The sequence below is a fragment of the Stomoxys calcitrans genome, chromosome 2 (assembly GCF_963082655.1).
Source record: "Stomoxys calcitrans chromosome 2, idStoCalc2.1, whole genome shotgun sequence".
NCBI lineage: Eukaryota > Metazoa > Arthropoda > Insecta > Diptera > Muscidae > Stomoxys > Stomoxys calcitrans.
In genome coordinates, this window is record NC_081553.1 from 17,539,448 (window position 1) to 17,563,655 (window position 24,208).

The 24,208-nt window shown below is 37.8% G+C and overlaps 1 protein-coding gene across 2 annotated transcripts in view; it reads right to left on the reverse strand.

The window, feature by feature from the left end:
- Positions 1 to 22,815, reverse strand: part of LOC106081838 (acyl-CoA Delta-9 desaturase) — a 54,508-nt gene extending 31,693 nt beyond the window's left edge. The window contains exon 1 of one of the 2 annotated variants that reach the window (XM_013244055.2): positions 22,728 to 22,815. The gene's annotated coding sequence lies outside the window, so the exon portion shown is untranslated. Of the gene's footprint in view, positions 1 to 576; positions 768 to 22,727 lie in introns of those variants that run through there. The other variant, XM_013244053.2, reaches the window with a different exon arrangement.
- Positions 22,816 to 24,208: the final 1,393 nt, after the last annotated feature.

Sequence of the window (24,208 nt, forward strand, 5' to 3'; positions counted from 1 at the left end):
GCTTGTTATTTATTGCTGGGAATGTGATCTTTTCTTTTTTTGAAAATAAAATGGATTTAAACCAAGATACAAAGCAAGGTTTTTTGTCAAACATTTTTTCGAGATCAAGTAACAAGTGTGTTGTTGTTGTATACTTTATAAAAATTAGTTTGTTCCTCTGCACCGTTATAACCTTGGATCAAGAACTCACTCTCTTCTCTTGCTATACAAACTATTGTACATTAATAACATTTAGCGCAAATTAAACAGCATACAGATAGTTGTTGCTGGGTAGGAAGGTAAGTAGGTATACAACAACAATATGTATAGATGGATGGGCAAATGGATGGTACTTGAATGGAAGTGCATATTTCTAATTGCCAGCAAACAATTGCCATTAGAAAAACATTTATGGCTATATATCAAATGGCCCCAAACAAAGTTGACATCAATGCCTCTGGGCGAGCAATGTTAAAATGCCCTTCAAATGGTTCATGGCCATACATGTATGCAGCTACTTTCTTAATCGCGGTTATTCTCACACCAGTAAGCTACCATTCTGCTTTATTGAAGTGTCATTTAGTTAAATTTACTAACCTTTTGTTATGTTTATATCAATAATTTAAAATAATCCTTTAATTTAGTGTGGGAGTTTAGATCGACGGTTTTGTTGGTCTGATCTTAAATTCGTTGTTTTGTTGCTTTTTTTTTAATCCTTTCGTTATAGTTTCGCAGCTCCCGTACTTTGTTTCGACTTCACTCCCCGATAGTTGAATTAAAACTGGTGTTAGCAAAATATTTTTCACTGCTTAATAGTAGAACTGTTTGTTTTTCTCTTTACAATTTTTCTTCACTTTTGCATTTACTACTCTAGACATTGGGTGAGCAGCAGCGCAATGGGGAACAAGAGAGGCGACAACGTTGGCTGCGACAATATCGTTCGTTGACTATATATATGTGTTATTAGCTGTGTGGGTAAAATATAACTAAGCCAATAGTTAGTGTACTGGCCCGGACTGGTATGATGAATTTTTACACACATGATCATTAGTTTAAGGACAAACAAACCATTATGGGGGTGAGTGCCAAACATGATAGGGCAAATTATACGGGTGGCACATTTAAAGCTATCTAAAGCCGCAATTACACGATCAGACATGTCATATTAGCTGTATTTTTGTATTCATAAGACTTGTCTTACGTACCTCAAATCCGAATACAGCGAGTACCCTCTATAGGCGCTATTACCCGGCATGTAGATGTCTTATGACATGCCATTTTTTGTATTCCGATAGTCCGTGGAGATCGGCGATGGGTAAATACCCAAAAGGTTTTTACCCGGTAAATTGGGTAAATACCCGGTTATTTACCCATTTATACCCAAAGGTTGGGTATTTATAATTTTGCAGATATCTTGGGTATATAAATATTTTCCAAACCATTTTTGATGATTTCGTATTCTTTGTATATAAACCTTATCTTTGATCTCATATAATCGGATTTTAGTTATATATAGCCGCTAAATAGACCAATTCAAAGTCTTGAGGCAATAAATTGGTAATTTTTCATCCGACTTCGATGAAATTTGGCACAGTGAGTTCTGGTAGACCCCTACCCATTTCTGCCCTATAGACCGAACACCCTATCTTTCCATATAGGGTATTGAGGCCTTAAGAGTTCCATTTATTATCCAAATCCAATGAAATTTGGCACAGGGAGTTCTGGTAGATCACTACGCATTCCTGTTAAATGTGGGCTCTATCTCTCCCGATATAGAGTAATGATACTATAAAAGGACAATGTTTCATCTTATTTCGATGAAATTTAGCACAGCGAGTTCCGGTATCCTTCTAAACCCATAAAAGGGCTCAATACTCTAACTTTCGCAGGAGTAAAGTAAGGCGCACAAATACTTCTTATTGGTGTAGGTCGGTTGGGAATGTAAATGGGCCAAATCGGACCATGTTTTGATACAGGTGCCATTTAAACCGATCTTGGGTCTTAACCTCTTGAGCTTCTAGAGTTCGCAATTTTTTCCGATTTGGCTGAAATTTTACGCGTAGTGTTATGGTATTACTTCAACAACTGTGTTAAGTATGGTTCAAATCGGTTCGTAACCTGATATAGCTGCCATATATACCGATCTCCCAACTAGACTTCTTGAGCTTCCAGAGAACTCAATTCTTATCCGATTTGGCTGAAACCGATCTTGGGTCTTACTTCTTGAGCTTCTGGAAGGAGCAATTTTCATCCGATTTGGCTGAAATTTTGCACTTGGTGTTTGATATCATCCCCAACAAATCAATTCTTATCCGAGTTGGCTGATATTGTGCACATATCGTTCAAAACGGTTCATAACCTGATACAGCTGCCATAAACCGATCTCCCGATTAGATTTCTTAAGCTTCTAGAGGGCGCAATTTTTTTCCAATTTGGTTGAACTTTTGCATATTGGTATGAATTCCAACAAATGTTTCAACTTTAGTCTAAATGACTTTCTGAGCCTCTGGAGAGCGCTATTCTTATCCGATTTGACTGAAATGTTGAGGTAGTGTTTTTCTATGACTTCTAACAGACATGACAACTACGGTCCATTACGTGCTATAACTTGATATAACTCATATATATATTTGAAGACGTCATTCAAAGAACTTCACAAATGCCATCCATAGTGGAGGGTATATAAGATTCGGCCCGGCTGAATTTAGCAAGCTTACTTGTTTAATTTAAATTTTGTAGGTCACCGTGGCGCAGGGTGGCTCCATATACATGTCCGCATATGGCGCCGAACGCCTGAGTTCAAATCTGTCATTAAATTTTCCAGCAGTGGGTATCCCCTTACTAATGCTGGCTATATTTGTGATGTATCCTGCCATGTTAAAACTTCTCTAACAAGTGGTGTCACTTTCAGCAAGCCGTTCGCAACTGCCCTCATTAATATGAGAGATATATACCGTTTCTTAATGGAATGTTCATAGGAAATTTTGTATCGCTTGTACTTATTTGTATAATGGCGAGTGTAGATAAAAGTTGATCAAACCAAATAATCCAGCCATTAAGAAAAACAAAGAAAACAAATTTTACGTACTTGAGATAGTTTTAATCACAAACTTAGTCAGTTATTATGTGTTTATTATGTTTATTTCGATCGATTCCAAATGTTTACATTCGCTCCAAGAGGACGTTATCAACATTTCTACGCCAAATGCTTTTGAAATGGGATTTGCGTATTTTGGTTTGTTTGTTTGTTTTTATTTTTCCTAAACAATGTATATGAGCGTAAAAATGTCTTTGTTATTTATATTGAGATTTACTGTTATATGGGGTAAAGACTTAAAGTAGTTGAATTTTTTACTGACCATTTAATGCCAATTTTTACAAATTCTAATTGACAATTATTTTATTCATGAAAAGTTAACAACAAATTCTAAATATCAAAATATAAAAATATAAAAACTGAATTAAAACTCAATTTTTGAAACTTATAAATTGCAATTGTAAGTTTCACTTTAACTACACCATTGGCCATCAGAAAGTAGGTCACTGTGGCGCAGAGGTTGGCATTTCCGTCTATGATGCCTAACGCATGGGTTTAAATGTCGGTGTGAACACCAGAAGAAATATATAGCAGTGGTTATCTCCTTACCTTACCTGGCTACATTTGTGAGTTATCCAGCCATGTTAAAAGTTCTTCAACAAGTGGTGTCGCTAAGCTGCACGCCGTTCGGACTCGACATAAAAAATGAGACCCTATATCATTGAGGTAAAACTTGAATAGGACTGCACGCTTTGATAAGAGAGTAGTGTCCCCCGTTTCTTAATGGAATGTTCATAGGAAATTTAGTATAATTGTTGGCCATCAAAAAGGCAAATTTCCAACTATTTCAATTTCAAGATTTAGGTTCATTTTAATTACGTCATTGACCATCAGATAGACAAGTTTCAACTAAGTTTATTTTGTAAACTTTTAACAGAATCCTGTTGGAGGGTTCTAAAGATTCGCCTCGGCCGATCTAGCACGTTTTTACTTGTTTTTATTCCCACCACCAAAGGATGGGGGTACATTCATTTTGTCATTCCGTTAGCAATACATTGAATTATCCATTTCCGTCCCTATAATCCTTTTTTTGTCCATAAGCAGGTTAAGTTCGAAGATGGGCTTTATCGAACTTTATCTTGATATAGCCCCCATATGGACCGATCCGCCGATTTAGGGTCTTAGGCCCATAAATCATACGATTTTGCTGAAATTTGGGACACTGAGTTGTGTTAGGACCTTCGATATTCTTCTTCAATTTGGCCCAAATCGGTCCAGATTTGGATATAGCTGCCATATAGACCGATATCTCGATTTAAAGCCTTGGCCCCATAAAAGGCGCATTTATAATCCGATTTCACTGAAATTTGACACAGCGACTCATGTTAGGCTTTTTGACATCCGTGTCGGCTCAGATGGTTCAGATAGGTTTATTTTCAGATATAGCTTCTTAAAGGATCAATATTTTGTTATACACAATTGAACAATGACTTGCACTTATTAGTATTTGGTCCAAATCGGAACATATTTCGATATAGCAGCTATGGGTCATAAGGTATGCATTTTTGACTGTATTTTGACAAAAGGTGATTTACGAATATACACCAGGTGTTGGGTATCCAAAGTTTGGGCCGGCCGAACTTATGGCTTTTTACTTGCTTAAATAGATTTTGCAATTTTTTAATTAGTAATTTAATTAATCAGCTTTTTCAAAAACTGTGTTTGGTATTACAATTTTTATGATTGAAGCATTTTCAATTAAAAAATTAATTGGATCATTAATTTTGTAATTGATACTGATTTTTTGGTGTGCAGCTGTTTCTTTACTTTATTTGAACAATCAAGGTCCATATCGGTCCATAACTTGATTAACCTCGTATACAACCGATCTCCTTATTTAAAAAAGTAATTCGCAGAAATTACTCAAATACGATTCAACTTTGGAGGTGACTATATAAGATTCGGCCCACCTTTGCCATTTCTTTTCGTACGTATATTAATTATCATTTAAAACTAATTCTATGAATTCTTTACATTGATGAGTGTTTCTAAGGATTTGGACTTTTGTCCATACAATCCAAGTACAGTGATTGAAATCAGAATTGAAACTGTCCTTATGTCGGGCAGAGAGACTCATATTTTATGTTATTAGGACAAGTACCTATTCAAGACCAATGGTTCAGTGTTATAACGAGAATAGCAGAAGTGTTTGTGTTTTCATGTTGTTCTGAATTTTGCATTATTTTAATGCAAATATTTCTTCTAATGGAAACGAGAAACAAAAAAAACCTAATTCAATATCGTAATGTCATGTAAATGCAAAGTTTATACAAAATGAAACATTGTCACAATACATTATTGATTATAAACTTATCCAGCCCCACGCTGGCGTGTTATGATTGAAACCAAGGCGTATTTTTAAGGTGGCCGCATCGGCGAATTGCTACAACAAAGCATCTTTTTTTGGGAACTTGATATGTCAGAATTTGTATATAGGGCAATTCGATTCGCCGTGACATTTTCGGCGAATTTGCTTTAACCAGCAGAGCATTAATTGTCCCGCCTATCAATATCAGCATTCCCTTGGTAGCTCTTTACGGCTACAATAATCTAATGAAAACTATATAAACCTGCCATCTTGGTCTTTTTATGGGTAAAGTTCCTGGAGCTAATTGGAATTTTGAACATTTTTAAATTTGTTATTTCAATAAACTTCTTTCTTCTTGCTCTGATTGTTCGAAGTAAATTTGCCAAAAGATGCTTTGTTGTAGCAATTCGCCGATGCGGCCACCTTATTAAATACGGCTTGATTTTAGTGTTTGCTGCTGTTATCGTTCTTAAACTTAGGTTATATTGTGGTACGCGTTTAACATCCTTAATCGCTATCAGCTTCACTCAGGGAACTAGGTTCATTGTGTCGCCCCGAAAAAGAATCAAAAAGAGCTGAAGAACACAGACAAAATTTACGGCAGTACAATACCAGACGCCTGAACTATATTTGACGGAATGGATCGGAAAAAATCAAATTTTTTTCATACCCCATAATTTTGACCCCAGGAACCCGAATATGAAATCCGTTTTTGGAGCTCGGGCTCCCTCTAGGGGCCAAAAACCCCCTTGGGGGAAGTAGTCCAACCTAGGCAATATGGATATCAAATAAAAGGTATTGGTTGGTAGATTACGAATATGCAAACAAAGGTCCAAAGGCGTACGGGATTTATGGGTGGTTATTTGGCAAAATTCGAGTTTATGAAAAAGTTCAATGCCCAGAAAATGGATCCTTTTATAGAATTTTGCCGAATAGCCGGGAAATTATATGATCCCTTGCACCCTGCTCCAGAAGAAGAGGAAGAAGAAGAATCCAATGCAGGTCCAGATTCTAATGATTTGGAGGCCTCAAATTTGGAAAATATTGAAGACCAAAGTAATATTTCCAAACCAGTGAGAAGTGGCAACTTAGCACAAAATAGCCAGTTCCGTGAGATGGAAGGATACATTAAAACTCCTGAAGGGGATTCAAATTTGATTATCACCTCCACGCGGTAATCCCTGGGTAACGCCAACGATAGCAATAACAATTTCATAAATTTTACAAGGGTAAAAATTCTCAAAACCTCATAGGTCCTTCCCGGGTCAAAATTTTGGACACTTGATTGCATATTCTACTACTACACTGATCTACTAATCCATTTGATAGCCATATTGCCTTGGTTGGATTACTTCCCCCTATAAGGGGGCATTTTTGGACCCTAGCCCCAAAATCTGACTTCATATTCGGGTTCCTGGGGTCAAAATTAGGGGGTATGTAAATTTTTTTTTTTTTTTGCGAACTACCGCGTATAATACAGTTTCCTTCTCGTTCGGATAATAACGCCAGCCAATTGGCCAATCTTGGCGGCATGCTATATGCACTCTGAACGGCCACTCACCAAGATCAAATCGTCATTCTCGTAGCCAACAATCTTTAACTCCTTCCTTTTCAAATGATTTGAAAATCCCACAATTATCCAAGAGCCTCAAAAAGGGCGACAAAAACCGTCATTGTGGTGATTGAGCTCTAATCCCAATATTCCTATTTGATGTGTGGTCCCTGGTTACAATCGAGACATACGCCTATGAAGTTGAAAACAATGTCAGCCCAATTGGAATTAATCCAGAACTATCCTTGTCTACACTTGGTAGATATTTTATAGCTACAATAAAATAGTGAAAACTATTTAAACCTGCCATCTTGGTGGTATTGTGGGTAAAGACTCTGAAGCCAATAAGAATTTTGAATTACAAGCTTTTTCTTGCTGCACACTCAAATATTGATAAACTTCTTTCTTCTTGCGTTGATTGGTTGAAGCAAATTTGCCGTAATTTCTAAATGTCACGGCGAATCGATTTTTTTTCGCCCTGTGTATCAATTTTGACATATCAAGTTCTCAAAAAATATGCTTTGTCGTAGAAATTCGCCGATGCGGCCACCTTATAAATACGCCTTGGCCACCTTATTAAATACGCCTTGGATTAAAACGATGAGCGATTATAGTGTAGGCTAATGATATTCACACAAGCAGCCTACTATTCTACTCGTCTTATCCACGTAGAAAAGTAAAAACCTAAAACACGGACTTTGCGCAATTGCAATTCGTATCAGATTATGCACTTTTTGTGCTCACTTCACTACTGAATCGTTAATGACAAAGAATTTTATTAGACTAACAACTAACACTAACAGTGAAGACAGGACTTGTGAACTTTTTGGTTTAATTGATTGCAAAAACAATTCGTTAAGCGTATCATGAACTCATTTAACTTCTAGAGCACAACTAAAGTGGATCACAATAAAATCGATAGTACCCTGAATTGGATTTTATCAACAAATTTTACATAATGATGCAAATACAAATATATCTTGAGTCACGTTGCAACATTATACTTGTAAGTGACACATTCATTGAATTTTAAGAAGTCTAGCCATTGTCTCTCACAATTGCACATATCACACATTTTTTCTCGTTTTATGTGTTTAGAGAAAATTTCATAGGAATTAGAAATTTCTTCAGAAAAAATTTCATAGGAATTAGAAAATTCTTTAGAAAAAATTTCGTAGAAATTTTGTCTTTAGAGAAAATTTCATAAAAAATTTTCTTTAGAGAAAATTTCATAAAAAATTTTCTTTAGAGAAAATTTCATAAAAAATTTTCTTTTGAGAAAATTTCATAAAAACTTTTCTTTAGAGAAAATTTCATAGAAATTTTTCTTTAGAGTAAATTTCATAGAATTTTTTTTTTTGAGAAAATTTCATGGAAATTTTTTCTTTGAGAAAATTTCATGGAAATTTTTTCTTTAAGAAAATTTCATGGAAATTTTTCTAGAAAAATTTAATGGAAATTTTTTCTTTGAGAAAATTTCATGGACATTTTTTCTTTGAGAAAATTTTATGGAAATTTTTTCTTTGAGAAAATTTCGTAGAAATTTTTTCTTTAGAGAAAATTTTGGCCAAAGGTGTGTCGCATTGCGGCACGCCGTTCGGGACTCGGCTATAAAAAGGAGGCCCCTTATTATTGAGCTTAAACATGGATCGGACTGCACTCATTAAAATGTGAGATGTTTGCCCCTATTCCTTAGAGGAATGTTCATGGGTGAAATTTGTATTTGGATATGTAGTGGCCACTCAAGAAATATATTTCCTACCAAAGTTTAAGAAAAAATCCTTCCAAACCGGACAAAAACCTACCAAATATTCGAACAACACATATACATACTAGATCGTCATTATATTCATAGACGATATAGACATGTCCGTCCGTCTGGTTGTTGAAATCAATCTACAGCCTAAAATTCAAAGATGACCTACATCTTGATATAGCACCCTTCATACCAATTGGCGATAAGAAATCTTGAGTTCCGAGTTTGGATAAAGCGATCTCCAGATTTAAGGGTTAGAGTCCAGAAATGCACTTTTAATACCAATTTTCCCCATTACAGTAAGTTGCATGGGCCCCTCAACATCTGAGTATGGACCAGATCTAAACATATTTCTATGCAGTTGTCTTATAGCCATGTTTTCTGATTGAAGGGATTGAACGCTCAAAATCCACATTTCTTACCCCAAGTTTAAGAAATTTGAAAGAGATCCCTTAACACTCGTACCAGTTACAGTCAAATCATGCAATCCCATTGCAGCCGGTTGCACGTACCGCATTAACCCGATGGAAACCTTCATCGGCAAGGGATGCCGCCTCGGTGTACAACACACTGGTATCACAATAACAACAACAGCCAAATAATAGTTTCGCCCTTTTTCCTGAAATTTAATGCAATGAGACTCCTTGTGACATTGTTTAATCCCTCGAATGGTTCCATCCATGGTTTTATTCCGCACTCTTAACGACAAGTGAAATATTGGGTTGCCCAAAAAGTAATTGCGGATTTTTTAAAAGAAAGTAAATACATTTTTAATAAAACTTGGAATGAACTCTAATCAAATATACTTTTTTACACTTTTTTTCTAAAGCAAGCTAAAAGTAACAGCTGATAACTGACAGAAGAAAGAATTACAGAGAGAATTACAATTACAGAGTTACAAGCTGTGAAAAAATTTGTCAACGCCGACTATATGAAAAATCCGCAATTACTTTTTGGGCAACCCAATAGTTTTGAGTTATCCCCGGAGATGTTTTCAGAAATTAACTTGGCATTTATATGGTGGAAAAACCTACAAAAAATTGAGGTCAGTCTGCAACCTACCTAGAGAATAAAAACGTACCAATTTTGGCAGGAAACTACCAAAAACGGTACAGCTGCATTTATTATCCGATTTCATTGATTTTCGGAACAGCGAGTTGTACCAAGGCCCTGAATATGGTCCACATCGGACCCTATTTTCATATAGTTACTATATAGACCGACCTTGCCACTCCGAGTCGTAAGCCCATAAAAGCCGCATGTATTACTCGATTTGGCTGGAATTTAAAACTGTGAATTTTATAGGAACCATCAAAATCCATACCGATCCAGGCGCATTTATTACCCGGTTTCGCTCAAATTTGGAACGGAAAGTTTCATTGGAGGCCACCGTATCGCAGAGGTTAGCAAGTCCGCCAATGACGCTGAACATCTGGGTTCGAATCTTGGCTAGAGCAACAGAAAAATTTTCAGCGGTGGTTTTCCCCTCCTAATGCTGGCAACATTTGTGAGGTACTATGTCATGTAAAACTTCTCTCCAAATAGGTGTCGCACTGCGACACGCCGTTCGTACTCGGGTATAGAAGGAGGCCCGTTATCATTGAACCTCTGATCTGAGACCTGGCGTGACTATCAGAAAAAAATTTTCAACGGTGGTTTTCCCCTCCTAATGCTGGAAAAAAGTGTGAGGTACTATGCCATGTAAAACTTCTCTCCAAAGTGGTGTCGCACTGCGGCACGCCGTTCAGACTCGGCTATAAAAAGGAGGCCCCTTATCATTGAAACTTAAACTTGAATCGGACTGTACTCATTGATATGTGAGAAGTTTGGCCCTGCTACTTAGTGGAATGTTCATGGGCAAAATTTGCATTTTGAGTTTCATTGGATCTGTCGATATCCGAACTGAATGTAGTCTAGATCGAATTATGTTTAGATAGCTGCCATATAGACCGATCTGCCGATTTAAGGTTTTAAGCCCATAAAAGACGGAGGCCACCATAGCGCAGAGCTTAGCATGTCCACCTATGATGCTGAACGCCTGGGTTCGAATCCTGCCGAGACCAACAGAAAAAAAAATTTTCAGCGGTGGTTTTCCCCTCCTAATGATGGCAACATTTGTGTAAAACTTCTCTCCAAAGAGGTGTCGCACTGTTTGCAGCCCATAAAAGCCACATTTATTACCCGATTTCGTTGAAAATTGAAACAGTGAGTTGGATAATGTCCCCGGTATACGAACCGAATATGGTTAGGATATAGTATAAGTTCGGATATAGTTGTCATATAGACCAATCAGAGAGTTGTCTTCTTAGGCCTATACAAGTCGTTTTTATTACCTTTTCTCGACGAAATTTGTAACGGTATTTTGTATAAGGATTCTCGGCACGTGAACCAAATATGATCCAGATATCAATCCCATGGCAGCCGGTTGTACGTACCGAATTGACCCGATGGAGTTCTCCATCGAGAAGGGCTACCGCCCCTGCGTACAACACACTGCTACAACAACATGATCCGGATATATATCCATGGTGGTGGGTGGGTATTCAAAGTTCGGTGCGGCCCAACTCAATGCGTTTTTACTTGTTGTTATTGATTCAGAACTAACTTATTGCACATTTTTTTATCTCAAGTGGAATTTTTGATGGACAGACGGACCTTAACCCTTACCTTTCCTACTCGCAACAAAGTCGATAAGATTACAGTGCACACGCTCAAAATATGAGTTTTACAAATTCTTTTCATATACAAAAAAAGTCACAACAAAAATAAAATTTATTTTTAAAGTGGTTATTAGATTATCGATATCGACAAATTAATCTAAATTCAAAGAAAACTAAAAATAGATTGACTTTTATGGCATTTTTGTTAATAGCAAAAAAAAGAAAGTAAGAATTGTTTATAAAATAATGATTCAAAGTCTATTGTAAGTAAGAAGTACTCAAGATAAGCTTAAGTATACATAGGTCAAAACATAAAAAACAATTACTTTGTTGAAATCGCCATAGGTACTTGTGTACTCTGAATTGCTCATTAGGGTTTCAAATGATAATATTCTAAGAATTAGTTTTAAAATATGATTAAATTGTTTTCTGCCAAGAAAAATCATGGAAATTCATATAATAGGCGAACTTTGATTTTTTGATGTTGTGTTTGCTTAATTCTGTCAAATTTCAAGGTTTAATAATTCTTCCATTTGGATGGGGGGCGTCCCGAGTTATGTGGTAGTTAGTTGAGTAGGGGATTGGTTACCAGTGCAGGGGTCGTGGGTTCGATTCCCGTCAGAAGCCTTGGTCTGTCGCACACAATGGACCTAAAATTGTCTAAGTGAGTCTGAAAACGACTGCCACTCTTAAGGGTTTCATTGAGAATTCTAAAAAGGTCACACAAAAATGGCGTTGTTTTTAAGCAGTGCCACGCATTCCACATTTGAGGTCGAGTACGAGGCACTACTGACAGCGGCACGGTCTTGGGTCGACAGAACTCTGTTATTGCCATCTGGTAGTTCATACTACACAAATGGATCAAAACTAGAGAACAGAGTGGGTCTGGGCATCTACATTGACAAACCAGGGATTGAGTTCTGATTTCGACTGCCTGACCATAACACGCTGCTGCAGGCGGAGATCAGGGCGATTATGGAATGCGTAAGAGGTTGCTTTTACGGACAGTTAACTGGCCATAGGGGCAACAACAACAAGGTCGGGGAGGGTACGAACAGTCTTGAAGTGTACGAAGGAGATTAACTCCTCCGAAGATGGCACGATCCGAATCGTTTGGGTGCCGTGCAATAGCGGATCAAGGTGAAATGTAAAAGCAGACGATTTGGCAGTTGTTGTTGTTGTAGCCACATTTGCATGTGGAGGTGGCGATCCTCGTCAAGCTCTTGTAGACGAACAAGCTCATTCAGGTCTATACGACCGATCGCCGCGGCAATATGATGGCCATTGGTTATTTAAAGGTGCCAATAACTCGCCTTGTCGTATAGAGCATCATACACAGAAAAAAATAAAAATAATATTGTTGGAGATATTCATTGGAAGACTCCAAGAATAAGAACAACAGCGGTTTAAAAAGTCATCAACATTGCTGGTGTGTATGAACCATAACACATTAATGCTGGAACAAAAGCCAGACAATTTCCTTGAAATTACTAAGAAATAGAAAGCGATGTTAACACATGAAAAGATGTTGTACAACGGCTGAAGGGATTAGCTTGTGGTAGAAAAATTATACAAATACAAATTTTGCCCATGAACATTCCACTAGGGAACAGGGGCAAACTTCTCACATATCGATGAGTGCAATCTGATTCAAATTTAAGCTCAATGGTAAGGGGCCTCCTTTTTGTAGCCGAGTCCGAACGGCACCTCTTTTGAGAGAAATTTTACAGGGCATAGTACCTCACAAATGTTGCCAGCATTAAAAGGGAAAAAGCACCGCTGAAAATTTTTTCTGATAGTCTCGCTAGTATTCGAACCCAGGCGTTCAGCGTCATAGGCGGACATGCTAACCTCTGTGATACGGCAGCAAAGTTAAGGTCTCCATATTCCTAATTTCAATATAATAATTTCTAATTTCAAGGCTACAAACTAACATTGTATGAACTGTAGGCCCTACAGACGGCAGGATAGAGAACAGCACTATTGTACTGATGATTAGACTAGCCACCTAAGAAACGTTTACAATTTGCGTGCATGCGATCAAATCCCATCTGTTGTCTGACAATTTTTTTCAGTAATCAATAAAAATCCTTTATTTCTTGCGATGTTCATTCCCTTGGTCAAATTAGCTCGACTCTTTCCCCCTTTGGGGCAATAATAACGTAAAAAAATCGGTTTAAATCACAAAATTCATTGACCCATTAATTTTTTTAATTGAAACTGCTTCAATCACGAAAATGATAATCAATCATTGCTTTTAAAAAAGTAATTGAAAAAATTTTCAATTAAAACAAATTATTGAAATCTTTAAAAATTCCAATAATTTTTTAATTTAAATTAAATTCTATGAAAAATATGATTGAAATTTTTTAAATCTTCAAATAATTAATTTTTCAAGTTTTTTTGCTTGTTGGGGCGAGATCATTAAATTTTACAATTTTAATTTGTTTCTCTTTCGAGACGAGCTGAATGATCGAAGACGCAAATGGAAAAGGTAGCAACACACACCAACCCCAATGGGACGCGTTTCGTCTTCGGTTAGAAGACTTTTCAATTTTTTAATTGAACCAATTAAAAAATGACAGACATTTTTTGAAAATTTCTTTTCATTTCTATGTTAGGTACACAGATGTTTACCTCCTGGAACATAAACTTAAAGTGCGTTGTTTGGGCAAAGGTCCGATTGCATCCGTATAAAAAAAAAACACCCCCGCGGGGTTTCTCCAAATAATTTCGGTTGTCGGGTAGGGGCTCCCTACAGATTTGTTGATTTTTTCGTAGCAGTGTGTTGCGCACTGAGGCCCTTGACCGATTGTAATTGTAAAAAAAATCATATTCTATAAAAAAAATGTTGAATCAATTAATTGTTTAATTGAAAACAATTAAGACCAGCCGTAAACAGGAATAAAACCAGGTTTATTAGAGTCAATTACCAAGGCGTCAACTTTACCCAAACCTACGTTAAAGGATAAGCCTATACAATGCCGCCAGATAGGGCCCATGAAAATACTGAATGTTGATAACTATAAAATTGACTTAGTCAGCGACGAAGTAAAAAGTTTAAGAGTAAAACCACATGCTGCGAAATCTCTCTGGGTTAACAGCCGACTCGATCACCAATTTTTGGTAATCAAGTTAATGTGCTAGGGCAAACTTTGCCCCAATTCCTTAGTGGAATATTCATGGGCAAATTTGCAAGTAAACGTGCCCGATTTAATATATTGGGTTGCCCAAAAAGTAATTGCGGATTTTTCATATAGTCGGCGTTGACAAATTTTTTCACAGCTTGTGACTCTGTAATTGCATTCTTTCTTCTGTCAGTTATCAGCTGTTACTTTTAGCTTGCTTTAGAAAAAAAGTGTAAAAAAATATATTTGATGAAAGTTCATTCTAAGTTTTATTAAAAATGCATTTACTTTCTTTTAAAAAATCCGCAATTCCTTTTTGGGCAACCCAATATTTTGTTTCTTTAAGTGTGTGTTTGAGTCGGCGGAATCCTCCACCGGCAAGAGCTGCCGCGATCTGCACAACACACTGCTACAACACAAAAGCAAGTTCGTTCCGGTCCATAGAACCGATCGCCATGGCTATTGGTTATTTAAAGGCGCCAATAACTCGCCTGTCATTCCTAGCAGGTGCCGCCCGACCTTTCACTGAAACTATCCACTCGAAACCTCCGATTTTCCGCGACTGCAGTTGTATCATTACTCTAACCGCAACCTGCGGATGCCTCCGTAGCACCCAACTAAGATTCTGGTGATATCGATGAACACCACAGAGATCGGAAATCAAAGTTCCATCGAGTGTGGTGGTCATCATTATCCCGTGCCGGAGATTTAAGCTAGTCAAAGTTTGTGAAATTGATGAACAATGACCTTAAAAATCCCTATGGAAGAAGACATGTGTTGTTTTTCAAGTGTATCACATTTGCATTCCAAGTTTTGTGTTGTTGTCATATTGTCTACCCTATGATGATAACACACTCAAGGGCAAAAATATTACCGCAATAACAAAACACGTGACAAAATATGAAACACATGCCAATCTTGAATTGATGATGCCGAACAACATGTTCACGCGCCTTCTCATGCATCAACATCTCAAACAAGTCCGTAAAAGGTAAGCTAATTTTTTTAAAGGTTAACATTTACTAAAGTCCACCAAAAGGGCATTTGATTATGGTGATAATTGAAACACTGCCTGACTGTATTTTCAAGGGTTTTTACAATTGATTTGGACAATTGGCTGTATTTTCCTCAGAGGCCGGTATGCGGCTCTAGCGAAATTGTTATTGTCATTAGTCACACAATGTGGCTATCGCGTTCCGGATAAAAGGCGCTCTACACAGAAAAAAAATTCACGAAAATCTTTCCAATTAAAACTTTAATTAAAAATAAAATCGTATATAATAAAAGATTAAATATAATTTTAAATTTTTAGGAAACATTTATTTGATTAACAAAGCGTAGGAGCTTTCTTAAATGTTTATTTTTATACCCACCACCGTAGGATAGGTGGTATATTCATTTAGTCATTCCAAAGTATATATATTTCGGATTGTCGTAAAATTCTAAGACGATTTAACGATGTTCGTCTATGCGTCTGTCCGTCTGTCTGTTGTAATCATTCTACAGCCTTCAAAAATTTACATATTCGCACAGATGCGTCTTTTTGATGCACGCTGGTTAAGTTTTTGGACGTGCCAAATCGGACCATATTTGGATATAGCTGCCATATAGACCGATCTCCCGATAAAGGGTATAAAGCCATAAAAGCTTTGTATTTTATCCGAATCCCCTGAAATTGTGAGTATCCGAATCCCCTGAAATTGTGAAACGTGAGTAGTTTTAGGCCTCCCAACATAGGACTCAAATATGATTCAGATCGGACTATATTTAGATATAGCTGTCATATAGACCGATCTGCCGATGAAGAGTCTGAAGGCCATAAAACCTTTTTTATAACCCGATTTCGCTGAAAATTGATACAGTGGGTAGTTTTAGGCCTCTCAACATCCGACTTATATTTGGTTTAAATCGGACTATAAATAGATATAGCTGTCATATAAACCGATCTGTCGATAAGGGATCTGGAGCCCATAAAAACTTTATTTATTACCCGATTTCGCTGAAATTTTAAGCAGTTAGTAGTTTTCAACATCCGACCTATATATGGTTAAGGTTCCCATAAGGCTGCATTCGCTGAAATTTGAATCAATGTTTTTTAAAGCCACCCGCCATCTGGACCAAATATAATAAATATTGAAGTGTATTTACATAAAGCCCGATTTGTCGATTAAGGGTCTGAAGCTCATAAAAGCTGCCAAAATTACCAAGATATTTGAAGTAGTGAGTTGGTTTAAGCCTCCCGATAACCGACCCACATATGACTTAGATCAGCCTATATAGATATAGCTCTCATATAGACCGATCTTCCAATTTAGGGTTTTAATCCCATAAAAGTAGATTATAAATCTATTGTCTGAAAATGTTACTTGCATATAAGTTCTCGGGACCTGAATAAAATATGATGGAGAATAGCCACTATTAAGATATAACTACGGATATAGCAGTGGAGTTATAATAAAATGGAATCATTATTATATCCTTTTTTAATTTGGTCCAGATAGGTCCAGATTTGGTTCTAGGTGCCATATAGAACGATCTCCCCATTTATAGTCTTGGCTCTATAAAAAGCGCATTTATTATCCGATTTCGTTGAAATTTCACGCAGTGACGTATGTTAGGCTTTTCGACATCCGTGTCCTATGTGGTTCAGATTGGTTTATATTTGGATATAGCTGCCAAAAATACCAATATTTTCTTCTACAAAATTGAACAGTGACTTATATTTATAAGACCACTCAATGTCCGTGCTGAATTCGGGTGCTTAAGTTATCCAAGTTTCACCGGATTGTGATTATGTTGGCGAGAATATCTAAAAAAAATTTCAGCGGTGGTTATCGCCTCCTAAGGCGACATTTATGAGGTACTGTACCATTTGGTATGGCAACCATGTAAAAACTTCTGCACAAAGAGGTGTCGCACTGCGGCACGCCGTTCGTACTCGGTTATTAAAAGGACGCCCCTTATCAATGAGCTTAAACTTGGATCGGAATGCACTCATTGAAAAGTGAGAAGTTTGTCATGCTTCCTTAATGGAATGTTCATGGGCAAATTTGCATTTACAGTTGTCTCTATTCCGTATACGAAGCATTCGGCAGTCCGCAACCTGTGGACGCTGAGCTTTTCGTGATGACGATGAACAGTGGAATGCTCCATACGGAGTAGCTTCAACGGCAGTAGTGGACAATCAGCGGTATCAAGCGGAGAGTCTCAATGAGAGGCCGGGCGGCACCGGCTCTTGCACAAATACTGGGTGACTATGATGCTTCATATGACAAGGCGGGTTATTGGCGCCTTTAAATAACCAATGGCCTATTCCAGCGGCGATTGATTCCTTTGGGACCGGAACAAGCTTGCTCACCCATGGAGCTTGTCGAGTATCGCCACCTCCACATGATGATGAACACCACTCAAATGGGATATAAGAGTTCCAACTCGTGTTGAGCTCATAGCCATTCCGTGTCTACCGTTCTACTATTCCAGAGTGTTACATGACGCTGCCCATTACCTTAACTGGGACTGCGTCGCGTCACTGCAATGGTCACACGATGCGAATATTATCATATATAACTTTCAATCACTTTTAATTTATTGCATCATTCCATATGGGAATGGAAAGAATAATGGCTAGCGATTCGATTGCATTCTAAGTCATAAAATTACCTTTCTACCTTTCCATTTCTGATTAATTTATACCAAATTATCTAAACAAATCTGGGCATTGAATTCAACTAATCAATAAAATTGAAATGCAAACTTTCCATACCGATAGAAGGAGCATAGATTAGGGGTTTGTTTAGTTTTTCCAACCATAACAATAAGCAAGTACGTATGCACTTATTAATGCAGTCGGGTCTACGTTGTGGGAATAATTCAAATGCAAACCCTTGGCTGCCATTTCTATGCATCGGATTGACCTGATGGATCTCTTTATTGTCCAATGACTGCATTATCAATGTTCCGTGCTATCTGTACTTCCAATTTTAGATCCTCAGAAAGGTACATCCTGGAGTAGAAGCTCCATATGAATGATAACATGAACCCTGATTAAGTTCTGTTTGTCGCAACCTCATTTATCATCGGTCCGGTTCTGATTATACTGGTACTGCCTAATTGACGGTGTGCTGTGGCAATGTAGAATGCGTCACTGTTGTCGTAGCTATACCGCTGATTGTCCGCGACTGCCGTTGCAGCTTCTCCGTATGGAGCATTCTACTACCGCAACCTGTAGACGCGCCCGGTAGCTCGCAGCTAAGCTTCTCGTGACAGCCGTGAACACCACACAGATCGGACCTCAATGATCCAGCCTGTGTGGTGCATACAGCTTTCCCGTGCCGGGAGAGGTATACAATGTTTGTTTTGTTGTTGTAGCAGTTTGTTGTGTTCTATCTTCCACCATCCCCGACGTTTTTAATTTTTTGCACCCCCTGTAATTTTGACCCCATCAACACGAATATGCAAAAGAAATGAATTAAGCTCTAAAAGAAAAAATTTTTAACAAAATCGTTTGATTGGGGTCTTAGTCGTCACGCTGCTCGGTCCATATATGTTGGTCTATTTGTCACTTGCTCAACTTATAGAGCACCTGTGTGAAACAGAATTACTGCGACTGTCGTTGAACGAAAGAAAATTCGCTCTTATCAGAGGGTGGTAATGCTGGCTTTCTTGCCTACGTGTAGGTCTGTTTCGACAGATATTGCTTGGCGCACACTTCTTAGTTTCGTGAGTTACATGGCTTTTCTGTGTAGTGTAAAAAAGGGAATGTCATTAGTGCACGAGGGTTGGCTCACTGCTTCTGAGCTGTAAGATGGGGATATAAGATGGCTCAAGGCGCTTTTTTTTGGAGCGTCATACTGACGGAACATGGCTCCTCTAATGTACTTTTGCAACAGAGGAACTTGTCCGCGACTGTTTTTTACAACTGTGGGAGACCTGAGGATTGGAGGCATGTACTGGCATTCGTACTATGCAGACATTTAAGACTTAGGCGCGATGGGGATTAGCGAGGCGTTGTGGGATTTCAGTAGGGCCCTTGAAGACGAGGCGACTATTGAAAGCTTGGCCACCTTTTCCCGGGAGGTATTTATTAGGAGATGAACGCGACTTAGTGTAGGTAGGAATACACGCTTGGTATCCATGCGCATGACATGGCCTGGGACCCGCCTGCCTGTCCCATGTTGATGCTGCGGCCTTTGCTCTTCGTTGTTTCCGATTGCCTTTGTGCTTGTGATCCGTCATCCGTGAGTTTATTGTTGAGTCCCATGCTGGAGCTAATATGTGTGAATAATAATATCGTCCTGGCGTATGTTGTTTTTGTGCATACTCCTGTATGCTGGCTATAGATCGGTGTAGGGCGATTTCTTTTTCCTGGGTGACCAGTAACCGAAACTGTAAGGGGTTCAACTAGTAGTAGTCTTTTAAGGCTACCAAGTTCGACTGGAGATTTAAGTCTGGTACCACGAGTGTCAGGAGCCCCTCGAGCTTCGGTTCCAGACTGACATAGGTGGGGCGTAACGTAGTTTGAACCCAAATCGTGGGTAGAGCGCAAGTTCAGCGTGGAGTTGCATATTTAACAGGGTGCCGCAACCCATAGATCAGGAGTTTTTGGTAGTGCTCCGCTCCTAACCAAAGAGGTTAACACGCCCAAATTGGTACTCATGTGTTGGTTACATGTGGGGGCGTTGGTAGACGCATTGTATTCACCTGTGAGCCTTGGGCCTCGCAGGTTTGGCCAGGCATCTGAGTTAAACTCACGACACGAGATAAAAATAAGCACCACACAGATTGAAACTTTGAACTCACACCTGTGTGGTGCGTCCACAGGTTACGAATATTCCATAGCTCTACGGAGTAGCTGACACTGCAGTCGCGAACAATCAGAGGTATCGAGTGAAGAGTCTCAGGGAGACATCGGGAGGGCACTGGCGCTTGCTAAATAGTGAGTGCCTATGGTATTCGATATGATACTTTTGGACTAGACAAGGATCGCCACCTCCACTTGAAAATGTGGCTACGACAACAGCTTGACGAGAATCACTACCACCACATGTGAAATATGTGGCTACTACAAAAATAAGGACCACTGCCTTCTCATGCAACTATGAAGCAACTACAACAAGTAAAAGCGTGCTAAGTTCGGCCGGGCCGAATCTTATTTACCCTCCACCATGGATCGCATTTGTCGTGTTCTTTTCCTGGCATCTCTTCTTAGGCAAAAAAGGATATAAGAAAAGAGTTGCTCTGCTATTAAAACGATATCAAGATATGGTCCGGTTCAGACCACAATTAAATTATATGTTGGAGACCTGTGTAAAATTTCAGCCAATTCGTATAAGAATTGCGCCCATTGGGGCTCACGAAGTAAAATAGAGAGAACGATTTATATGGGATCTGTATCGGGCTATAGACCGATTCAGACCATAATAAACACGTTTGTTGATGGATCCATCGTACAAAATTTCAGGCATATCGGATAATAATTGCGACCTCTAGGGGTCAGGAAGTCAAGATCCCAGATCGGTTTATATGGCAGCTATATCAGGTTATGAACCGATTTGAACCTTATTTGACACAGTTGTTGAAAGTAAAAATAAAATATGTCGTGCAAAATTTCAGCCAAATCGGATAGGAATTGCGCCCTCTAGAAGCTCAAGAAGTCAAATCCCCAGATCTGTTTATATGACAGCTATATCAGGTTATAGACCGATTTCAACCATACTTAGCACAATTGTTGGATATTATAACGAAATGCTTCGTGCAAAAATTCATTCAAATCGGATAAGAATTGTGCCCTCTAGAGGCTCAAGAAGTCAAGACCCAAGATCGGTTTATATGGCAGCTATATCAGGTTATGGACCGATTTAAACCATACTTGGCACAGTTGTTGGGTATCATAACAAAACACGTCGTGCGAAATTCCATTTCAATCGGATAAGAATTGCGCCCTCTAGAGGCTCAAGAAGTCAAGACCCAAGATCGGTTTATATGGCAGCTATATCAGGTTATGAACCGATTTGAACCATACTTGGCACAGTTGTTGGATATCATAAAAAAACACGCCGTACAAAATTTCATTCCAATCGGATAAGAATTGCGCACTCTAGAGGCTCAAGAAGTCAAGACCCAAGATCGGTTTATATGGCAGCTATATCAAAACATGGACCGATATGGCCCATTTACAATACCAACCGACCTACACTAATAAGAAGTATTTGTGCAAAATTTCAAGCAGCTAGCTTTACTCCTTCGAAAGTTAGCGTGCTTTCGACAGACAGGCGGACGGACGGACAGACGGACGGACATGGCTAGATCGACATAAAATGTCACGACGATCAAGAATATATAGACTTTATGGGGTCTCAGACGAATATTTCGAGTAGTTACAAACAGAATGACGAAATTAGTATACCCCCCATCTTATGGTGGAGGGTATAAAAATAGCTTATAAGACAATTGTCCGGTCAGTGGTAAATTAAGCAGTGCCAGTGTTTTCCCCCCACCGAGCTATGCGCAATGGAATAAAATCCAGGCCTTGCAAAATGCTGCCATACGAACTGCAACAGGCTGTATCCTAAGATATCATCAATTAGTAGACAAAAATTATTTCTGTGCAAAGACAAATTATATGTATGTTGTCTTAGAGTACATAGTTTCGAGCTTCAGTTTCTGTGGTCAAACCCGATTTGTTTAACAAATGTCGTCAAAATCGCAGATTGCCACCTATAAAATGCAGCTGATTTTACACATGCGGCTTTATAACAAAATAGTGAACCAAATTCAAATAGTATATTGCCCTTAACTTCCCCTATTTTATCATTATGGAATAATTTTTAAAAATTCCGTAGCAATGTAAGAAGTTGCCAAAATTTCATTGGATTTGTAGTACAACAAGTCTTGCCTATACTAATTCGGTGTAAATAAACCTCCATTCACACACATCTGCGCACACAAAATTCTGTATATATACATATGTAATGTTATTTATGCACGCGAATAAAGAATGTATTGCGTTATGGTTGGCGTTGTTGTTATTTAACAAACGTTAAGATTTTCCACATATCCTATATATAATATAGTAATGGTGATGTAAATTTTTCTATTTTCACAAAACAAAAACCAAAAACTACCAAAACCTTTCAACTTTAACACACAGTTTCTAATATGAAAGAGAATTTTGTTGTTGTTGTTGTGGTACTATGATGAGATAACGCACTTTTTCCAAGAATCATATATGGTCAAATTTTTACTTACCAATTTTTGTAGTTATTTTAATAAAGTAGTGTATATTTAAATTATATGATTTTATATTAATACTTGTTATTTCTTTAATACTATCGCTATTATTATGCCAAAAATTTTCACAAAAATTACACCAAGTGCTCAAAAAATTTCTTTCGATTCGCAAGGTCAACCAAGAGAGTAGCACAGAACCGACAAAAACTGCATGCATGTAGGCATGTATGAAATGTATGCATGTATGTAATGTGATTTTGTCACGCCGACAGCTAAAGAGTAATTTTAAGAGAGAGATTTGTTTATGTCATGTTTTCTTGGATTTGTTTGACAGAAAAGCGTTTTGCTGTCAACCATGCAACAATGGAAAAGCAAAGTGGTTCACACCAAGTGATACGAAATAGGGAAGGCAAACTAAGCCATATCTACATTGGCTGGTTTTGGTTTTGTCGCTTCGGAAAACATCTCAACCGTTCACACTAGTTGAGAAGTTTTGGAAGTTGCCCTTGTTCATACTACAACACAAATGTAATGACGCACTATTGTTAAGAAATATGTTTTTATTTATCATTAAAAGCAGGTCTGCGTTTATTTAGCACAATTTAGGCATTTATTTGGGCTCACATGCTTTGATTGGTGAGTTTTTGTGGCAAACGAGTTATTCTGTCCTTATAAATTGTAAAGGAAAAACGAGTCGTTTGCTCATAAGAGCTTTGGCCTGAACCAAGGCGGATTTAATAAGGTGGTCTCATGCGAACAGCTATTAACAGCTGGCCAGGTTTGACGGTATAAAACAGAAGATTTTTTCTTAATGAACGATCATATTCATAAATTTTTCATTCAGCATTTTCATAACATTTATGATTTTTTCATTAATAGAATAAAACTTTTCATTATATTTATGAACAAAAGGTTATGATTTACAGCCAGTTTAACAGTATTAAGGTTTTAGTTCTGTGTTTACATTCACAGCAAACCAACCCATTTTGGTTTCTTTGGCTGTGTTAAGAACAATGTAATTTTTTAAATGACATCTTGGTGACCAAGATATATTCATTTACAGGTAGTGACAGTTGCCCAACTGCAAAATATTGGGTGCACTATCTATCAAAATCAGTGATTAGTACAACTCTGATTTTAAGTATGTTATTAATTCGCGCCATTTTTGTTTAAAAAGGTGGTCTCAGGTTTGACGGTATAAAGATATCAGATTTTTGTTTGCATTCTCTTTGTTGTCATCTTCTTTCTCTCATATTCTTATGTACTCATAAAAATTTCATTGTGTGTGTTGGCAAAATAGAGGATTGCACCATATGATTTGTGGTTGTTGTACAAATGAGACCACCTTTAATTGTTTCGTCATGTTATAGTACCAGCCTTAAATCTCAAAAAGGCCATAAATCCGGATTAAGTGGCCAATATAAACGAGCTTTAACTGGGACTATGTTCACTTTTCGCGATATTTTTTCAAGGATACTTTTTTAGATAATAGATTTTGT